At 40.7% G+C, this 16,434-nt stretch overlaps 1 protein-coding gene and 1 pseudogene across 2 annotated transcripts in view; one reads left to right on the forward strand and one right to left on the reverse strand.

The window, feature by feature from the left end:
* USP9X (ubiquitin specific peptidase 9 X-linked) overlaps positions 1 to 16,434 on the reverse strand; it is a 144,891-nt gene that overhangs the window by 117,352 nt on the left and 11,105 nt on the right.
* LOC117078235 lies at positions 3,893 to 4,326 on the forward strand (annotated as a pseudogene). The gene has a single exon (XR_004434952.1). The product of XR_004434952.1 is annotated as a 60S ribosomal protein L36a-like (transcript).

Below are 16,434 nucleotides of genomic sequence, written 5' to 3' on the forward strand. Positions count from 1 at the left end.
GCAGCATCTTTTCAGCTAAGCTTTCTTTCAAAATACCCACCATTTTGGAATATGAAAATACTTATTTTTGGCCGGGCGCGGTGGCTCATGCCTGTAATCCCAGCACTTTGGGAGGCCGAGGCAGGCAGATCACAATGTTGGGAGATGGAGACCATCCTGGCTAACACGGTGAAACCCTGTCTCTACTAAAAACACAAAAAATTAGCCGGGCATCGTGGCTGGCACCTGCAGTACCAACTACCCGGGAGGCTGAGGCAAAAGAATGGTGTGAACCCGGGAGGCGGAGCTTGCAGTGAGTCAAGATCGTGCCACTGCACTCCAGCCTGGGTGACAGAGCGAGACTCCGTCTCAAATAAAAACAACAAAAAAAACTTATTTTTAAGCCAAGTTTAGATCTTTTTGAATTTTTAAATTGAAGATTTTATTGCTATGACAGATTCGTTTTTAAAGACGAAATCTTAATGCATTATTGTCTAGAGAAAAAGTATCCTACACAGCAGTTTTTCTACCACAGCATGAGAAAGGACACTAAAATAAGGTTATCACAGGCTTGACACACTTCTATGGACACCGAGAAATTCCCCAAACACAAAAACTGTATAAAGCAGAACACAAAATAAAAATAGCAAATATTAATGGTGTATGTGCTGGACTTGAAGGGTTCTTTTGGTGCCTCAAAAGAAAACACATGAAATGTGAGTGAAAATAATTATTAAGGAGATAACTTTGACTCTAATATTTTTAGGTAATCTCATTTGCAAACATTACTGTTTAACTACTTATAATTACTTGCGGCATACACCTCACAATAAATTATATTCAGACACTATGGTCCATAACTACCCTGTGGACAAGGCGAAACAGGTCTCAATATTTATGCTAAAGATTTATTTTCTTTTGTGGACTTGTTGGTTCCATTTCATTAAAAGGTTCTCTGTGGCTCCTTTCCCGTTCTATCTTAATTTATGTTATTCTTGAAAAGTTTTAAGTACTTATTTGTGTATCAGACACAACACTAGGTGCTTTATTTGTATAATCTCATTTAATCATAATACCTATCTCACACAGCCATCGATCCAATTTAACAGACATAAATAGAAGCTAAGAGATTAAGTACACTGAGCTTATATAAGATCACAACATTTCCGTTAAGACTCTAAAACCCTTGGCTCTTACACTATACCATGAAGGTTCTCCATAGAACCTTCTGTTGTTTTCTATAAACTCAAACGAGAAGAGGAAACAACGGGGAAAAGGGACTGAGCTTTCTCTTGAAAGCACAGTGACTGTCAGGCCTGCATCCATTCTTACAATTGTTTTGTTCTTTTGGTATCAAAAATCATCACTATGAGTATATTATTGAAATGCAAAACACGTCATGGCACTGCTTAAAAATCTTCAAAGACTAGCCGGGCGTGGTGGCTCACGCCTATAATCCCAGCACTTCGGGAGGCCGAGGTGGGCAGATCACCTGAGGTCGGGAGTTCGAGACCAGCCTGACCAACATGGAGAAACCCGTCTCTACTAAAAATACAAAATTAGCCAGGCGTGGTGGCACATGCCTGTAGTCCCAGCTACTCAGGAGGCTGAGGCAGGAGAATTGCTTGAACTTGGGAGGCAGAGGTTGCAGTGAGCCAAGATCGCGCCACTGCACTCCAGCCTGGGCAACAAGAGCGAAACTCTGTCTCAAAAAAGAAAAAAAAATGTTCGAAGACCAGGATGAAGATCAAAATACTTATCTAATGGTCTACAAGTCCCTCAAACACCCAATTCCAGCCTCATCTTGCAGCTAACCCGACCAAAGCTTGTTCAAACTCCAGTTCAATTTGCCTTCTTCTTGTTCCTTCACAAGGTGCTCCTTCATGCCACCTCTGAGAGCCTCTGAACAAAGCACTCTGCTTAGTTTTACCCATACTAATTCATCAGCTCCCAACTCTCCTGAGTCAGGATTCATCAAGTACTCATATCCTAGGCTCTATGAGCCAGCTACCCTATTTTCTCATAGCACCTGTGTGAGTTTATCTTCTAACTAAAACATAAAAGCTCCTTAAGGGCAGAAGCTATGCAAGCTTTGCTCATCACTGAATCCCAAGGATTCATTGGCAAACAATAGGTGTTTCTCTTAGCCCCTTCTGTAACAAAAGCTCCAGAACTATTAAGCTCAAGTAACACTTAATAGTTCTGGAGGCTGGGGATCAAGGGGCCAAGCATATTTTAGTGTCTGGTGAAGGCCTGTATTCCGGTTCACAGACAGCAATCTTGCTGTATCTTCACAAGGCAGGAAGTGTGAGGGAACTCTCCTTGAGTCTCTTTTATTAATACAGGGGCACTAATCCCATTTGTGAAGGTTCCACTCTCAAGACCCAGTCACCTCCCAAACACCTCCTAATACCATCACATGGGGGTTAGGTTTCAACATACGAATTTTCGGGGCGGGGGAGTGGAGACAAACGTTCAGTCTACAGCAGTGCTCAAAACTAAAATTGGGGGTGTGGGGAAATACAGTAAAAACAAAGTCAAATCTCTCCCTTCCCATCTCCTTCATTCCTCTTTTATAATGTGTCCAATGTTATCTTTTCCACTCCCACTCAAACCACTCTAGCCTAGACTCCTATTTTAATGGCAACCTGGCTAGTGTCCACACTACTACACCAATCGTTCAGTATATTAACGCTAATTAATCTCAACACTTTGCATCTCTAAAATCTTTAATGGCTTCTCTTCTCCATCTGGCACATATTCAAGGTCATTCATAATCAGCCTGTAACTTTTTTTTCCAACTCTGTCTTCTCATTTCCCAACTTCAATACTAATGAAGCCAGGGTGACATACCTCAAATTTTAAGTAACATTTTCCTCATTAATAGTGACAACAGCTAACATTTAAGTATTTATTTTGTCTCAGGCACTATTCCAAGCAAGTTAATCCTTAGAACAACAGAACAACCCTATTATCAGCCCAATTTCATGAGTAAAAAAACTGGGACAGAGAGAATATAGGCCGTCAAAGTGGTAGGAGCCAGGATTCAAACTCAGGCAGTGCAAGTGCCAGTGTCCTACAGTTTTAACTATCAGACCATACATCAATAATGTCAGAAAAGGAGGGGAGGGGGAACTACTATTAATCTCACCATAACCCCAAACTGTTTAGTTTTTGATGCAGAAACATGTTTTACAAAATTGGATTTTTCACTTAATTCACGATTTCCACATGTTAAGCATTCTTTGTCACTGTTACAGTACATATCAAGGAGCTAAGACACAATTAGCTGTATTCCTCAGATATATGGAATAATAAAAAATCATGTTATAAAAATTAGCTGGGTATGGTCGTGCACACCTATAGCCCCAGCTACTCCAGAGGCTGAAACAGGAGGATCACTTGAGCCCAGGAGTTTGAGGCCAGCCTGGGCAACAAAATGAGGCCCCTTCTCTGGGGCGGGGTTGGGGGGGTTGTTTGAGAATGCTTCTCAAACAGACAGGAGTGGCTGAGAAGTCTGGGGATCTCTCCCTCTGACAGAGATAGAGTGTTAAATGGGGAGGTTCATGTTAAGGAGTCTGAAATACAGTAAGTTATTTTTAATAGTTGAGCCCACAGCTACAAACCTAAACATCCCTAAGTTATTTTAAAATGTGGCCTCTGCTCAAAGGTAAAAGCTTTTCTTTTCCTAGTTCCACCGGCACTGCCATTATCATTTGCACAGACCTTATTATCTTTACCACACATTATGATAAGTTATACACAAAGCCAGTCAAGGTAATTATATTAAGCACAGGTTTCCTGCCCTCCCCACCCCCAGTGTGATGCTAGTTCTAGACAGCTTTAAATCCAATCAATAATTCAGGTTAATGCAAATTAAGATGTCCAATTAATCTGTTAAATATGTTACTTGGTCGTTTGCGGCGCAGCTTCTTTCTTTCTTCCCGTGTCGATATCGCTCTTGCAAGCATGGTTAACGTCCCTAAAACCCGCCGGACTTTCTGTAAGAAGTGTGGCAAGCACCAACCCCACAAAGTGACACAGTACAAGAAGGGCAAGGATTCTCTGTATGCCCAGGGAAAGCGGCGCTATGACAGGAAGCAGAGTGGCTATGGTGGCAAACTAAGCCGATTTTCCGGAAAAAGGCTAAAACTACAAAGAAGATTGTGCTAAGGCTTGAGTGCGTTGAGCCCAACTGCAGATCTAAGAGAATGCTGGCTATTAAAAGATGCAAGCATTTTGAACTGGGAGGAGATAAGAAGAGAAAGGGCCAAGTGATCCAGTTCTAAGTGTCATCTTTTATTATGAAGACAATAAAATCTTGAGTTTATGTTCAAAAAAAAAAAAGTTACTTGAGCTAAATGCTTATTTCCAACACTACACACACACACACACACACACACCCTTACAGACTCCTGATTTTTGTCACTAAATTACTGTGTACATCCATGGCTACTTCCTATGGATAACTTCCTACAAGTCACTGCAACAGAACTACATCCTGCATTCAAAATTCTTGTGGCAGCAGCAATTTATTCTTTTAGAAATGCTCAGTAATTGGCCAAACACCCTTATTCAAACCTCCTCCATACTGAGCGTCTGTCAAGTTGTATGTACACAATTAGGGTACTGAAGCTTTTACATACATATAAACTTCAGCATCTTATCCAAAGCATTCTCAAACACAAATTTTTAAGTGGCTGTAGGCAATTTGAGTAATTTTACATTTAAAAATAACTTTTGGAATGGTGCCATCAGAGGCTCTGTAAATGCTCTCCCAGTGAAACAACCGTAACTGGTGAAAATTATTTTTTTAAAAAACAAAAAACACTAAAAGCCTCTGGAAATTGTCCTAAGGGCATATAGCAAATGAAAAAATAACTTATTTAAGAAAATCTACCATATCTCAATAAGGACAGTCTGTGGCATTTGAGCCAGCTCAGCAGGACAGTAGCTCCACTCCAGGTGAGAACGGCCAAGAACACACCTCCCTGACCCAGCTCCCAGTTGATGGTATCTCTCCAGGTGGGAAAGACATCCAGCATTTCTCATCACCCCCAACTTTGAGTTGCAGAGGCTCTATTGCAGGCAAGAATGGCTAAGAAGTCTGGGGGCTCTTTTCCAGCTAGGCACCACTTGTGAGGCAGACGCTCTTAACCCCAGGTGCAGCAGGTCAAGAAACGCTCTTAACCCCAGGTGCAGCAGGTCAAGAAAAGCGTGGTCCTAATGGCCCCCACCCTACCTCACTCAGTGAAGATTCCATGATAGGCAAAGCCAAGCACCCTGCTCAAGAAGCAGAGGTGTCACTCTGAGAAGTGAGCCACAGTCAACCCAGTTCTGAAGCAGTGGTGTAAAGATTTTGCCTAGGGGGAAAGGCAGGCCTTAAGAACAGAGTTCTGGGGTTGTCTTAAAGTGAACTATTTGAAACGATATGGTAATATGCTGCCTGAGGGTGTGTTGGAAAACAACAGAAAACAGGAGAGATCATGGCAATAAGCAGCTATCAAAAGACCTACTAAAAATACAAAAAATTGGCCGGGCGCAGTGGCTCGCGCCTGTAATCCCAGCACTTTGGGAGGCCACCGCGGGCGGATCACGAGGTCAGGAGTTCAAGACCAGCCTGGCCAACATGGTGAAACCCCCATCTCTACTAAAAACACAAAAATTAGCCAGGTATGGTGGCAGGTGCCTGTAATCTCGGCTACTCGGGAGGCTGAACAACACTCTGTCTCAAAAAAAAGAAAAAGAAAAAAAAAAGAAACTATCAACCAAATTTATTTCAAAAATGAATTCAGGGCCGGGCGCAGTGGCTCACACCTGTAATCCCAGCACTTTGGGAGGCTGAGGCAGGTGGATCACCTGAGGTCAGGAGTTTGAGACCAGCCTGGCCAACATGGCAAAACCCCGTCTCTACTAAAAATACAAAAAAGTAGCTGGGCATGGCGGCAGGCACCTGTAATCTCAGCTACTTGGGAGGCTGAGGCAGGAGAACTGCTTGAACCCAGGAGGCGGAGGTTGCAGCGAGCCAAGATCGCGCCATTGCACTCCAGCCTGAGTGACAGAGCAAGACTCTATCTTAAAAAAAAAAAAAAAGAATTCAGAAATCAACTTCCAGTATGACAACCTGAGGAGCAAGACAAGACACATCCTCAGTTAAAGAACACTGGTAAATGCAATTATGCAAAATTATAAGAAAACAGTATGACTGCATATTTCTCCTTTCTCTTAACTGATTTAAAATGCATTGTTTAAAACAACATGTATATAATTCATTGTTGAGCCTATTACATATAAAAATGTTTTCCAGTAACAACATGAATTAACGTGAAATGCATCAAAGATCTAAATTAAGGTAAAAAACTATAGAACTCTTAGAATACATGGGGGCAAATCTTAATGATCTAGGATTTGGCAATGGATTCTAACAGGTACAACACCAAAAGCAGGAGCAACAAAAGATAAATGGGACTTTATCAAAATTTTAAAATCTCTGTGCTCCAAAGAACACTATAAACAGTGAAAAGACAACCCACAGCCCACAAATTACAAGAAAAATATTTTCAAATAATGTGTCCAGTAAGGGACTTGTATCTAGAATATACAAAGAATTCATACAACTCAATAATAACAAAAAGACAACCCAATTGAAAAATGGGCAAAGGATCTGAATGTGTAAGACATACAAATGGTCAATAAGCATATGAAAAGATACTCAGTATCATTAGCCATCAGGGAAACGCAAACCAAAACCACAATGAGATATCACCAGGATGGCTATAATCAAAAAGGCAGAAAATACAAGTGATAGCAAGGATAAGGGGAGAAACTGGAACCCTTGCGCATTGCTGGAAGAAATGTAAAATGGTGCAGTCACTGTGGAAAACGTATGGTGATTCCTCAAAAAGTTAAACACAGAATTGGCCAGGCGTGGTGGCTCATGCCTGTAATCCCAGCACTTTGGGAGGTCGAGGTGGGTGGATCACGAGGTCAGGAGTTCAAGACCAGCCTGGCCAAGATGGTGAAACCTTGTCTCTACTAAAAATACAAAAATTAGCCGGGCACGGTGGCGGGATCCCAGCTACTTGGGAGGTTGAGGCAGGAGAATAGCTTGAACCAGGGCTGCAGAGGTTGCAGTGAGCTAAGATGGAGCCACTGCACCCCAGCCTGGGTGACAAGAGTGAGACTCTGTCTCAAAAAATAAAAATAAAAAAAAAGTTAAACACAGAATTTATGTATGATACATACAGCAAACCCATTTCTGGGTATACATTCAAAAGAACTGAAAGGGACTTAAACAAATACTTGTACATCCATGTTCATAGCAGCATTAGTCACAATAGCCAAAATGTGGAAGCACACGTATCCGTCTGACAGATGAATGTGTCAATAAAATAGATATACAAACAATGGAAAATTATTCAGCTTTAGAAAGGAAGGAAATTTTGACATGCTACAACATGGATGAACCTTGAGGGCACTATGTTAACTGAAATAAAGCAGTCACAAAAGGACAAATATTTTATGATTCCACTTATGACATACCTAGAGTCATCAAATTCACAAAGTAGAACAGTGGTTGCCACTTTTCCCCCAACACATTAATGCTTTGTACCCACAAGTAACAGAAGCTGAATGCAGCATGGGGTTGGGGGTTATAGGTCTGAACCAGATGCTCATCACCACCCCCGCCTACCCCCTGCATTCTTCTTCTTGGCTTAGTCTGGCCACATGCTCTGTCTCAGAAGTATGTATGCAGTTCCATCTGATATTTATACATCTTAGCTTTGTCTCCCTAACTCAGTCACCCCAATCCTACCCCTTATACCTGCCCCTTCCATCAAGCTATCCTTTTTCAAATACTATATTTATCGTAGTTTGTCAGAAATTCAGGATCTTTAAAATGGCTATTTTACTGGATTTTTGTTTTGTTAGTGCTCTAATTACAAAGTAACACAGCTTTGGAGTGATCAGTTTACTCTTAATCCCATTTTTCCCTATACACATCGTTAGTTTTTGGTACCTGATTTTTGCAGACTATGAGGTTTTCGGCAATGCATATACTGCAACATAGCAGACAGGTCAACAATAGATGATTAGTTCTAACTCCAGGTATCTTTTTTTTTCTCTCTCAAGATGGCTAATACCTCCAGAGACTGTTGAAAAGCTTAATAGAACGCATGTGAAGTACCAGACACACGGAGGGACCCAATAAAGAGTAGGTGTTTTAACAAGTGCTGGTTATTCCTCTCTTTAAATGCTGATTATTATCCCCTTTTGACAATTCTTATCTTTGAACCTTCAGAGGGTCCCTATAAATATAATCTCTAGATCAGCCCAGAGGAAAATTATTCCCCCAACTATAAATTACCAGAATTTTCTGTTCCTGGCATACATACTACAATTGCTTAGGTTGATTTTTAAATACATGAACAGCCTCAACAGTTTTACTGATATAGCTGTTATTCCACTGCATTAACACAGGATCCTACCACATTTTAAAATTATTTTGTCCTATTTTTTAAAAGTAAATTTCAAGTTAAAGGTTTAGGCCGCGTGAAGCGGCTCACACCTGTAATTCCAACACTTTGGGAGGCCGAGGTGGGCAGATCACTTGAGCCCAGGAGTTGCCCAGCACACCAGCCTGGGCAATATGGCAAAATCCTTCTCTACAAAAAAATACAAAAATTAGCTGGGCGTGGCGGCATGCACCTGTAGTCCCAACTACTGAGGATGCTGAGGCGGGAGGATGACTTAAGCCTTGCAGTTCAAGGCTATAGTGAGCCATGATCGCACCACCGCACTTCAGCCCGGGTGACAGAGCGAGAACCTGTCTCAAAGAAGGAGGAATGGGAGTGGTATCTTACCCTCTAGAAGACAATTCATAGCATAATATTCCTATCAGATTTTGTGCTGGCTCTAAAGAAAATTTGACAGTAGGGAAAATTAAACTAGTAATGAGATAAAATTATGTGGTGCTATACAACTTACTAATTATCTGTTGAGTGAAAAAATGAACAAATGAATGACCCTTTTAGGTAGAAATATAAATATATTTCCCATTTCATAAATGGAGAAATAACCTAGTAAATAGAGAATTGCAGTCCCAGTTCCAGTCATCTAATGCCAAATGCTAGGTTTCTATCAATAATATTAAGTAAACTGGCTCAAGCTTGCAAATTCTGGTTCTACCATAACAGAATTTTCAAAAACTAATCACTCTCTATTTCAATGTTGCTTAAATAAATGCAGAAATGAAATTAGGATTAAATTCCTTATGCTTACTGCTCTTATAACTAAAACCAAAATGAATTTATAAATGAAATACAAATAAAACTATTAAAATAACGTGACAGATGGCAGTGTATTACTGAATGCTAGGGCATGGGTTCGAGTTTTGCCTGGCATCATATGTTCCTACTTCTACTTGAATGATTACACTACTCTATACACATAGTGTCCTGTGACATCATTTGCCCTTGGCACCATCATATTATTCATGTGTTGGGTCTGTCTCTGTTGTTCTCATTATCCCACAAATCTAATGTTACAACTAAGCAAGGCAACAAAAACACAAAGCTAACATAAGTACTGAAATGATGTTAACAGTTCTTGATTATGAGGCATTCATCTGGATAATCCAAAATGCATATACTAATGTTGAAGAGTATCATCAAAATGAAAAAACTTATTTTAAAAAGAAAACACCTGTTTTTAACTCCTTTTTTTAATCGTTACAAAGGCTGTGAAGTTCCATAAATCCCAGTCCCTAAATCAGCCAATAGGTGAGCTATGTTGACTTAATATTAGACATAAGTCACATCAAATGTTACAGAATGCGGGTAGGCCTAACTATCAATCTACTCTGTTGAAACAACAGGTTAAGATAAACTCAAAGTTAGGCTGGGCATGGTGGCTCAAGCCTATAAACCCAGCACTTTGGGAGTCCAGGGCAGGCGGATCACCTGAAGTCAGGAGTTCAAGACCAGTCTGGCCAACATGGCGAAACCCTGTCTCTACTAAAAAATACAAAAATTAGCCGGGCGTGGTGGCAGGCACCTATAAGCCCAGCTACTAGGGAGGCTGAAGCAGGGAGACTGCTTGAACCCAGGAGGTGGAGGTTGCAGTGAGCCAAGATTGCGCTACTGCACTCCAGCCTGGGTGAGAGAGCAAGACTCCATCTCAAAAAGAAAAAAAAAAGGTAAATTCAGTTATCTGTTAACAGCTTTTTACCAATCTTTGTCAAAATTACCTAACTTTTCTAAGTTACTAACCCAATCACGAAATGCTGACTCAATACACTGAAAACAAAGATCTCATTTCATTTATTCAACATTTTAGACAAGGCAGTATTAATAATTAACTTTTTTTTTTTTTGAGACAGAGTCTCGTTCTGTCACCCAGACTTGAGTGCGGGGCATGATCTCAACTCACTGTAACCTCCACCTCCTGGGCTCAAGCAATTCTCGTGCCTCATCCTCTCAAGTTGCTGGGATTACAGGTGTGTGCCACCACACCCAGCTAATTAATTTTTTGTATTTTTTAGTACAGATGGGTTTTCCCTATGTTGGCCAGGCTGGCCTTGAGCTCCTGACCTCAAGTGATCTGCCCACCTCGGCCTCCCAAAGCGCTGGGATTACAGGCATGAGCCACTGCACCCAGCCTAATAACATTTTTTATGTGTCTCCATTGGGTGTTCTTTTTGCCTGTATCTTCCAAAACTAGATTGGTTAAGTCATAAATGTAAAGAATCTGAAAAAGCACAACAAAGAATTCAAATTATTTTTAATTGATGAGATTATCTATATTTAAGTTTTTTAAAATAGCACCCTTGAGATCTAATTCACATACCATACAAATCGTCCATTTAAAGTGTACAAGTCAAAGGTTTTCAGTATATTCAGAGTTGCACAATTATCACCAAAATCGATCTCAGATTATTTTTTTCATCGCCCCCAAAAAGAAACTTCATACCATTAATAGCATTCTCCCTTCCTTCCAACCTCCCTCGGCCCCATGCTAGTCTATTTTCAGTCTCTATGAATTTGCCCATTCTGGACATTTCATACAAATGGTATCATATGGTATGAGGTCTTTTGTGACTGGTTTCTTTCACTTAAGCACGACGTTTTCAAAGTTCATCCAAGTTGTAGCACGTATCAGTACTTCATTTCTTTTCATTGACGGATAATATTCCATTATATATTTATGTAATCATCACTTGATGGATAATGGACATTTGGGTTGTTTCTGTAATAGTTTTATACACACAATTCCATTAAGAAAGATCTGAGAAGTATCCTCTAAAGTCATTATTTATTTATTTTTTTTTTAACTTATTTTTTTTGAGACGGAGTCTCGCTCAGTCACCCCAGGTTGGAGTGTAGTGGTACGATCTCTGTGCTCACTACAACCTCCGCCTCTCGGGTCCAAGTGATTCTCCTGCCTCAGCCTCCTAAGTAGCTGGGACTACGGGCATGTGCCACCACACCCAGCTAATCCTTTTTTTTTTTTTTTTTTGGATTTTTGGTAGAGATGGGGTTTCACCATATTGGCCAGGCTGCTCTCGAACTCCTGACCTCGTGATCCATCCGCCCCAGCCTCCCAAAGTGCTGAGATTACAGGCGTGAGCCACAGTGCCTGGCCGGCTCCTCTAAAGTCTTTATATCTTTGCACAATTAATCCTAAAGATTCGAACACTCAAAATAACACCATGAGGGCTAATATTCAAAACAGAAAAATCTAAAGTGAAAGCTGTATCAAGTTACTGCAAATGAAATTTTCAAATACAACGTTAAAGCAAAAATGAAAACATTAAAAATTTAAAATATACTATATAAAAACCAAAAATATTTAAATTCAGTATGTGTTACCTTCTCCCTGTAATTAGAGACACTATTATTAAACAAAGAGACCAGAGGTCAGCAATTTTTTGACAGAGTATCACATATAAAATTAGAAGCACAACAGCTAAAAGCAAGGGATGCTCATCTTTAAAACAGGAGAGTTGGCCAGGCGCAGTGGCTCACGTCTGTAATCCCAGCACTTTGGGAGGCCGAAGCGGGTGGATCACCTGAGGTCAGGAGTTGGAGACAAGCCTGGCCAACATGGTGAAACCCCATCTCTACTAAAAATACAAAAATTAGCTGGGCGTGGTGGTGGGCACCTGTAATCCCAGCTACTCAGGAGGCTGAGGTAGGAGAATCGCTTGAACCCAGGAGGAAGAGGTTGCAGTGAGCCAAGATCGTGCCATTGCACTCCAGCCCAGGCAACAAGAGCGAAACTCCATCTCAAAAAAAAAAATTTTTTTAGTAAAAAATAAAATGAGTTGCATGCTAAAGACCCTTTTAGCTAGATTTTATGAAAGAGCAAATAATACCTGTATGCCGTTGGCAAATTCAAGACAGGAGGCAAAATTAACAAGGAAAAAATGCTAATTAAAAAGGACGACTGAAAGAACTTATATGCAGTAGAGAGCTCATTTACTCAGACATTATGTAATGCAGTGGTTAACACTAAAGACTGAAGATAAAACTGCCTTAGTTTGAATTCCTGTTCTACCACTTAACTAGGTGTACAAGCTGGGCAAGTTATTCAACCTCTGTGCCTTGGTTTCTTTACATATACAACAGAGACAGTAATATCTATCTACCTTTTAGAATTGCTGTGAGGAATATAAAGAATGTATGCAGGTGAAGCAATTTCACAGATCCTCACACACAGGTATTAACTGTTAGTGATTATTACCTGGGAGAAGTTTACAAAGTAGAGTAATAGTAAGAACTAAATTGAACTTATAATTTACAACAGAGCAGCACAATGTGACCACCAAGGAAAAAACATCTAAACTAGACTGGGATATACTGAAATATGTAAGATGAAATGCTGTCTGGTTTTTGTACCAAAATGGAAGGGGTAGGTAAAAAGAGACTAGCCATGAGTTGAAGCTGATTGATGTGCATATGGAAGTTTATCTACATCTGTGTGTTTGATTTTTCCTTAATAAAAAGCTTGGAATGGGAGTAAATTAGAAGAAGGTAGAGAGAAGTATCAAAGGCTTCTCAGAAGAGGGATTAGTCAAGCGTGTGCCACCATGCCTAGCTAATTTTTGTATTTTTAGTAGCGACCGGGTTTCACGATGTTCGTCAGGATGGTCTCGATCTCCTGACCTTGTGATCCACCTGCCTCGGCCTCCCAAAGTGCTGGGATTACAGGCGTGAGCCACCATGACCAGCCAATTAAGTTTTTTAAAAAGCCTCGTTTCAGAAAATTAATTCAACGGGAGATTTTGAGCTACAAAAGACGTATTAGCCAAGCTTCAAATTTTATAGGTAAGCAAGAGTTAAACAGTAAAATGACCAGTGAGCATGTGAAAGTATTCTAAACACTAGACACAAACACAAATTTAAGCCACCAGATATTCCTAAACTGCCACCAAGATGGCTAAAATTAGAAACACTGACTGATAATAACACTAAGTGTTGATAAGGAAGAGCAACACGACCTACTGCTAGCAGGAGTTAAAACTGGTAAAACTACTTGGGAAATCTGTTTGGCAGTAGCTACTAAAGCTAAACAGGTATGTATCCTATAAACCAGCAATTCCAATCCTAGATATGTAGCAAAAGACCACCAAAAGACATATACAAAAGTGTTCATGGCAACACTCTTTATATTGGTGAAAACACTGTGAACAATCTCAAATGTCAGCCAGACACAGAGGCTCACACCTGTAATCCCAGCACTCTGGGAGGCTGAGGCAGGAGGATCCCTGGAGCCCAGGAGCTCGAGACCAGCCTGAGTAACATAGACTCTATCTCCATTAAAAAAAAAAAAAAAACAATTATCTGGGCATTGTGGCATGTGGCCATGTGGCCATGGTCCCAGCTACTCGGGAGGCAGAGGTGGGAGGAATCGCTAGAGCCTGCAAGGACAAGGCTGCAGTGAGCTGTGATCACACCACTGCACTCCAGTCTGAGTGATAGATCAAGACCCTGTCTCAAAACAACAAAAAAACCCCACCTCAATCCAACAGAATGGATAAATAAATCATGTATGTAATACAATACTACATAGTAATGAAAAAGACGAAGTTGGCTGGGCACGGTGGCTCATGCCTGTAATACCAGCACTTTGGGAGGCCGAGGCAGGCCGATCACCCAAGGTCAGCAGTTCGAGACCAGCCTGGCCAATGCGGTAAAACCCCATCTCTACTAAAAATACAAAAATTAGCTGGGTGTGGTGGCGGGTGTCTGTAATCCCAGCTACTCGGGAGGCTGAAACAGGAGAATCGCCTGAACCCGGGAGGCAGAGGCTGCAGTGAGCCAAGCTCGCGCCACTGCACTCCAGCTTGGGCAACAGAGCAAGACTCCATCTCAAAAAGACAAAGTTAGTGATCATGTGTTCAGCAAAAGTAGCCAGATACAAGAGTATATAGTGTATTACTCCATTTATCTGAAGTTAAAAATAGGCATAACATTCATTAAAAAATAGAGAGGTCAGGCCGGGCACAGTAGCTCACGCCTGTAATCCCTGAACTTTGTGAGGCCGAGGCGGCCAGATCACTTGAGGTCAGGAGTTCAAGACTAGCCTGGCCAACATGGCGAAACTCCTGTCTCTACTAAAAATACAAAAATTAGCCAGGCGTGGTGGCAGGCACTTGTAGTCCCAGCTAGTCTGGAAGCTGAGGCAGGAGAATGGCGTGAACCCGGGAGGCGGAGCTTGCAATGAGCCAAGATCACGCCACTGCACTCCAGCCTGGGCAACAGCGAGACTCCATCTCAAGAAAAAAAAAAAAAAATAAAAGACAGAGGTCAGGGTATTTGGGGTTTTACGGGGAGGAGGTAGAGGCATAAGGGAACCTTACAGGGTGCTGCAAATATTCTATATCCTGATCTGAATGACTACACAGATGTATGTATTTTCTAAAAATTTATCAAGCTATACAATCTAATATTTGTGCATTTTACTGTAAGTCATAGATCTCAGTTAAAGTAAAATTTACAGTAGATAAGTCACCCAAAAGATAACATCACAACTTCTCTTGGCAGTCCAAGACACTGGTTCCCTGAGACCCTTTCAAGAGGTCAGAGTCAAAATTGTTTTCATAAGACTTTACTTGCACTTTCACTGTCATTCTTTCTCAAGTGTACTATGGAGTTCTTCCAAAGGCTATATAATGTATTAAATTGCAATAGATTGAAGGCAGGAGGGGGCAGGGAATCCAGTTGTCTTCTATTAAGCTAGATATGAGATTTGTAAAACATGTAAACTAATGCCTCTCTTCTCACTAATTTTTGTTCTGGAAAAGTTATTTTTCATAAAAATATTATCTACATTGACCTGCAGTGGGTTTTGTTACTTTTAAAAGCATACACAACTTCATTAAATGTCTGTTTTCATTTCTAATACAGTAAATAATCAATGGCTGTAACCCCACATAAACAAAAACTCTTTGGGGTCTTCAATAATTTAAGAGTATAAAAGCATCCTGAGAGCAAGAAGTCTGAGAACGACTCACCTAAGAAACACAATAAAAATAAGCTTCTTTTGCTAGTTCTCTTACAGTAATAAGAAATGAGGTATCAACATTTTCTCTGAAACCATCTGTGCCAGATAAAAATCACTGTTACTGTATTTATCTGTGTATTTTCATCCTCAATTCAGAAAAAATAATTTTCCCCTAAATATTATTTCCCCTAGCAGGCTATACCACTTTTTAGCAACAGTTATGTTATTAAAGCTCAAGCTAGACTGCAGATGAAAACTTAACCAAACTTTAAGTTGCTCTGCCAACAAAGAAATTATACCCCTGGCTACAAAGTCTATGGTCCCTAAATTCACAGTACAAGCTGTGGGCCAAGGACAATTAACCCACAGGGTTCTAAATAAAATAAAGCCCTTCAGACCACACAAAGGAGAAACAAGGGGGAGCAGACATTCAAGTTGTCGGATTGACAAGTAAATGGAGGAATATAACCAACTCCTAAACCCATTAACGTGTTTTTACCTTTTTTATTTTCCTTTACTTGACAATTTCTCTTCTCTAGACTACAGATTTTTCCACATCTCTAGGAATAAAGATAAAATGTAAGAACTTAAAAAAGTAGTAAACTCACCTCTTGTTCAACATCTTGGTTTTACAGAGTCATGAAGACCCAAGAGGTTAGCTAAGTGATTTAACACAGGGAGTTGGGTAAGTGGAACTAAAGCACAGCTCTCGACCAGGCTCACGCCTGTAATTCCAGCACTTTGGGGAACCAAGGCAGGCTAATCAACTGAGGTCAGGAGTTTGAGACCAGCCTGGCCAACACAGTGAAATCCCGTCTCTACAAAAAATAAAAAAATTAGCCGTGGGTGGTGGTGCCTGTAATCCCAGCTACTTGAGAGGCAGAGGCAGGAGAATCGCTTGAACCCGGGAGGCACACGTTGCAGTGAGCTGAGATCGCACCACTAAAC

The sequence above is a fragment of the Trachypithecus francoisi genome, unplaced genomic scaffold, assembly GCF_009764315.1.
Source record: "Trachypithecus francoisi isolate TF-2019V2 unplaced genomic scaffold, Tfra_2.0 Lachesis_group6, whole genome shotgun sequence".
NCBI lineage: Eukaryota > Metazoa > Chordata > Mammalia > Primates > Cercopithecidae > Trachypithecus > Trachypithecus francoisi.